This window comes from Corvus brachyrhynchos, unplaced genomic scaffold (genome assembly GCF_000691975.1).
Source record: "Corvus brachyrhynchos isolate BGI_N302 unplaced genomic scaffold, ASM69197v1 scaffold14, whole genome shotgun sequence".
NCBI classification, from domain to species: domain Eukaryota; kingdom Metazoa; phylum Chordata; class Aves; order Passeriformes; family Corvidae; genus Corvus; species Corvus brachyrhynchos.
The window spans coordinates 19,772,309-19,777,908 of record NW_008239110.1 but is presented as its reverse complement, the minus strand read 5'-3'; positions in this window follow the sequence as shown (position 1 = coordinate 19,777,908).

Here is a 5,600-nt window from a genome sequence, read left to right as displayed (position 1 = left end):
CAAGACTGCATCATGAGAACAAACAGAAGTACAATTTTCCCTTCTGTGAAACAGCCTTATAAGAAGCTGGAACATGTATGGTGGGGGGAGTTGTTGAGATACTTGTTTCAGGGAGCCAGGGAAGGACAGGGCATCTACCTGTATGACCTGTTTCTTGAGCAGTGCTTGGGCTGACCAGGACAGCAGTCACAGAGCTGGCTGTGCCAACCACTCAGGGAATCTGGTTGCCAGTGCTCCTTGCTCAGAGCCCTCGTGCCACGTGAGGCAAAGTCTGTTTGTTGTAATTCAGTGTTACAGTGGGTCCAGGAGACATCTGCTGATGCTGCCCATTTCCAGTTTGGGAGTACGGCCTCTCTTCCATCCCAGCTCACAGTACACATGGCAAATAGCGCAAGGCCCAAAAGACTGCATTTTAAATACCTTCTAGGGAAGACTCACTGCCCATTAGGTTGGGGTCTTATTTTCCATTATTGAAATTTGTGTTGGGTTTTAATTAAATACCGAAATGTCCTTCACCACCTCACCAAAGCAGCAAGAAAAGTAGTTGTTTCTCACTGTGCCCACTGTGCTCCTATTACCGAAACCCATTACCCTGGCACACAGCCAGCAGCAGAACAAAAGGTTTGGGTTTGTTTTGCCGGGCAGGACAACAGCAAGATCCCGGACAAAGCACAAGCCAGCCAGTACAGCCGGGGTGCAAAAGGCGGCTCAGCTTTCCAGTCACTTTACCCAGCTGCAGGCTTTGTTTCTGTGCTACTGCTAGTGAAATAAACCACCACAGATTTCACATTTGACAGCTAAGAATGAATGCTTCCAAGCAGAGAGCCACAGACAGCAAGCACAGTACAGGAGTCTGGCTAGTGCTGTGTTAGAGTTGCCACAGTCTTCCCAGGGACTCTTCTTCCTGGGAGGGGAGATCGTGACAGTTGCTGCCCTGCAGGCCACCAGCCTGAGGCCTGTTACTTCCCAGGTAACAGCAAACTCCACAGCTGGACTGAAATAAGATAGTTTTCACCTTACCAGAGGGCCTGGGGGCATTGTCAGCTGGATGGAGAGCAAGACAAAGTTACCAAAGTAACAGATTGGCTTGGCAGCTCCTGCAATTAACACACACACTGGTCTCAATACCATGTGTTTGCATTTAATAGCTTTCATGCTATTTGATTTTAAATAAGTCATACTGAAGCACTGAGCTAGAGCACACCTGGGAATAGCAGAAAATATTGTCAACATACTCAGGATGCTTTCCCCTTCTCCCCAGGCAGCTCCCAGCCATTGCCTCCTGCTGACACCACTTCTGTAGCCCCTTCCCAGCCACTCCCAAGGATGGGGCTCTCCCTCTAATGCCAAAGGAGTGCTCAGAGCAGGCAGTGGTTCTAGCCCATCTTCATGGCTGCATTGCTAAAATTGCGTTCACGGCCTCTCACACAGACCCCAGAGCTGGGGGTTTTACACAGTCACAGACCACAGAATATTCTGAGTCGAAAGGGACCCACGAGTGCTTATCCTGTAGCAGAAGTGAGACACTCTTTGTGAAAATTGTCACTATTTGAAGTCAGTCAGATCTGTTTTTCCTGTCCTAAACACTGATGTGTGTCTATCCACATATCTCTGAATATGCTCAGTCCACCTATTCTTACCAGGATCTTAGACAGGTAAGCAGAGAATATTGACTACTCTGACTGCATAGCTCTGTGGATGCTGCTCCTCTGTGTATTAGGAGAGGTCATTAAAATTTATTTTGTCAGTGTATTTTAATGTTGATCAAGATTCTTATTTCACTTAGGTTTTTTTTAAACTGTTTTATAGCTTAAGGGTACAAATTACTTCAGAAGAGCAAACAATACAATACTTGCCTAGGTTTGATACATATTTAGAAGTACAGGGGTTTTTTTCCCATAATACGGGCTGCTTGCTACCCTCTTTTGCAGGGGATCCTAGCCTGAACATCTCGCTGTAATCATTCCATAGCACTGTAGGATAATAGCAGGGGCAGTTCCAAGAGCACATTTGCAAAACAAAAAGGCCGAAATAGGTCAGTGTGATGCTCCATTTGCTTTTCAAATCCTAGATAAAGCATAAGAGTTTCAATCCCAAACTGCACAGAGCCAGTCAGAGGCAGGAGCCAATAGCAACGCAAACACACCACCCCAAAACAAAGGGAGAGCCTTTCTAGTAAGCCCCAACAGAATCCACAGTCATGCATCACTGAGGTCTGTGCTGGCTGTTTTCATGTGCATCAGGAATTGGGGTTTTTCAGTTTCTAATGGCAAAAGCTAAAAGAGCAAGAGCAAAGGGAAAGGCTAGAAAAGATTGAGAGAGCGCTGATGGGCATAAAGACCAGAGAGAGGCAATAAACACAGAGTAATTAATATGAAAAAAAGCCCACAACACAATTGGTCTGAGCTGAGTAAGAGGGAAACATGCTGTAAACCAGGAATATTTAAAGTGAGAAAAAATTGTGTAAAAGTAACTCCACTATGTATTTTTCAAGTAATAGTTAACTTAAAACAAGTGGCAAAGTGAGCTGCACTCTGCACTGCAGCCCTGAAACACAGACAGAAATCTAGAATGAGTGGATCAGCACACTTCAGAAACAAGTTTTTAAATATACTTGCAAAAATTTTAATTTTTGCAGTTGTAAGGCTCCTGGCTGACAGTCATGAACCACTCATAAATCAATGAAAAACTAGACAAGGTGGAAAGGTTCAGTGAAGGACTGAGAATCATAGCTTGCTTGGCCAACAGAAATGTATAATCCTGTTCTAAAGAGGGCAGAGCAAGATATTTTACCATAGTTCTTACAACTACCAGATCCTAATGCATTATAGAGATGCATTTAAGATTTCTACACTTGAACCAAATGACTGGACAACACAGATATAGAGGGAGCATGGAACTTGAATGAGTGAAGGACTGGAAAGGACTTGAAAGCAGGCAGACCAATGGAAGCTTGGGCCTATAGGGAAAGTGTCCCTGAAGGCTAATTCCATGCCCAAGAGATGACTATCCTGAGGCTGCCTCTATATTCAGAGGAAAAGAACTTCTCTAGAGCTCTGATCAGAGCAGTAGCCTCGGCAGATGCTCTGGATTACCCACTTTCCTAACCAGAGGCCTTTGATAGTGTCCTTCTAATCCATAAGGCACTTGCACTAAAAGTTACTGATTTATCTCAGATGCCCCTTCTCCATTATAGCTGAAAAAGGATTTGGCAGAAGGTAATAAGCAAGAAACATGACCTGTTCATAGTACAAACACATAAAATGCAAACATAAGCCAAACATGGCCGAAAAAAGGACTTCAGCTTCTCAGAAGCATTAGGGAATATTTTCAAGAGTATCTACCAGGTCAGTTACTCAGAAGCATATGATGAAAATGGCTGGACTACAAAGAAACCTTAGAGAATTGAAGTGAGATCTCAGAGTGACTCCATCAACAGTCTTTATGAAAATCGTCTGTTGTTGCTAAAACAGTTTTGCCAAAAGGCATGGGATTGTCTCAAGTTCTAAGTTTGGTGTGATGAGACATAGAGTTATTTTCATTTCTCCTTTCTGAAGCTTTCAGACAATTCTCAACGGGCAGCTGGATCTCTTCCACACATATTTCACCAATACCCATGTCCACTCAATTCATAACTTAAAGAAATACAATTTTAGTTCCTGAGCACATCCTGCTGAGCATCTCATTAACACCCTGCCAAGAGCATGAGAGAACAGTAATAGCCTTTCATAGGAAAGTTCAGAGTGCATCAGCTGCATGATGAATTTGTGCTGTGTAAAAAACTTCTACCTGGAACAGAAAGCAGCCCTGTATGTCAAGGAGGAAGTGTGGGAGGTAAATAGGCCAGGTAGAGGAAACTTTACATCATCTCTGCCTGCATAAGTCCAAGTTTTAGTCCATGCTTATTTCCTCAGACCTGACTGAGGCACGGAACCCCAAACCTTGCCAGCTGGGGGCTCTGAACACACAAGTTGTGTTGTTTACAGTAAAGGCAAAGTGGGGTTATGATACCTTAAGAGTGTCTGTGCACTTCCCACAACTGATCTGCAGTTCACAACCTTTCACAATTAAAAGCAGATGGACAAAAACACAAATAGAGCCAACAAAGGCAAAATGTACGAACCCACAAAACCAACTTAAACCCTGTGCTTGAATCCATCTTAAATCTGTCCATTGTATACCAGAGTACTTAAACTCTAATTTACCCTTCCTGATCTATGAAGTCTCAACATCCTGAAATGCAAAAGACTGATTTCAGAGCTCATCATCTCCTGCACCCCCCTGTGCACATGCCATCTTTAGGGCAACACTTCCCCTCTGAATTTGTTTGGTTCTGCACAATGTGCTTGTGTTACCTCACCATCTGCCTTTTTCTGAACCAGGACCACCCCTCATTCACTTGGGACAGGGTTCAAGGTTCCATAAAAGTAACTAGAATTATTCATCTTTTGAACTGCATCCTAATATGTTCAAAATCGGCTAAATAGAACCAAACTTAAAATCATGAGCGTGGTTTGCATTACTCATCCTTTGTCTCATGTCCTCCTTCTGTGAACTGCATTTAAATCAAAAGCAGCACAACCTAGGGCACATTAACGAGTAAAAGGAAGAAAACACTGCCACGGTAAGAATGGGTTAACACCCTTCTTCCTGGCAGGAAGGAGAGTACTAGCTCAGAATTTTTCTCTGAGTATTTTATTTTACCTCTTTGTGCTGATGGTTAATTCCACAGTCCCTTCACACTCAAAAATCACTCTGTCACAAAAAAACTGCACATGTGGAGAGAACTGCTGCCAGCTGGAAGCTCCAGAGCCTACCACGTAGAGCCCCCCTTGCCCCAGGCATTATTGCCCATTTCAAACTCAATGACTACAAAACATTTCGGGAATCATCCAGGTGGCTTCATCAGCAGTGCTGGTGCACACGCGCTGTGTGCTGGTTTCCCTCCAGAACAATTCGTGTTATGGGCTCTGTGGCCTCAAGCCAGCTGACCAGTCTGAATGGAAAAAGTAAATAAGTAGGTCATTCCTGTTGCATGAACAGAAAGTATCCATACAGCATATCAAACTCCTCCGTGGAGAACCCACAACTGTTGGTGGGTTGTCAAGATACAGATACTGGCTGTCCAAGTCTTCTGCTGCCTGGATCCCAGAAACAACTGGATAAGCAACTCAGCAGTTAAGCCAATCTGTTCTCCCAAGCTGTTCCAGCTTAGAGGTGATAGTAACAGCCCAGTGAAACATGACTGCACCTCTTACAAAAAGACAAAACTTTAATCCTTGCAAGTGGCAAACCACACTCTCCAAGGTAGCTGGATTCAGCTATGGACAGCAGACAGAACTGTGCACAGAGCCTGTTCACCAAAACACACAGATGTGAACTAAGAGAAATTCCAACCAGCCACCAAAAACTCCACTTACATTCCAGGTAGTATTAACAGGCTTTGTAATTGCTGCAATAAATTAATTGACTGAAAATGGACACATAGTTCTGGCCAGTTAGCAAACCAGTATTTTTATACCTATTTACTTTTTGGAAATGCAAAATCCTGTTGAAGGTTAAACAATAAAACCAACCACAAAATCAGACAGACACCTAGA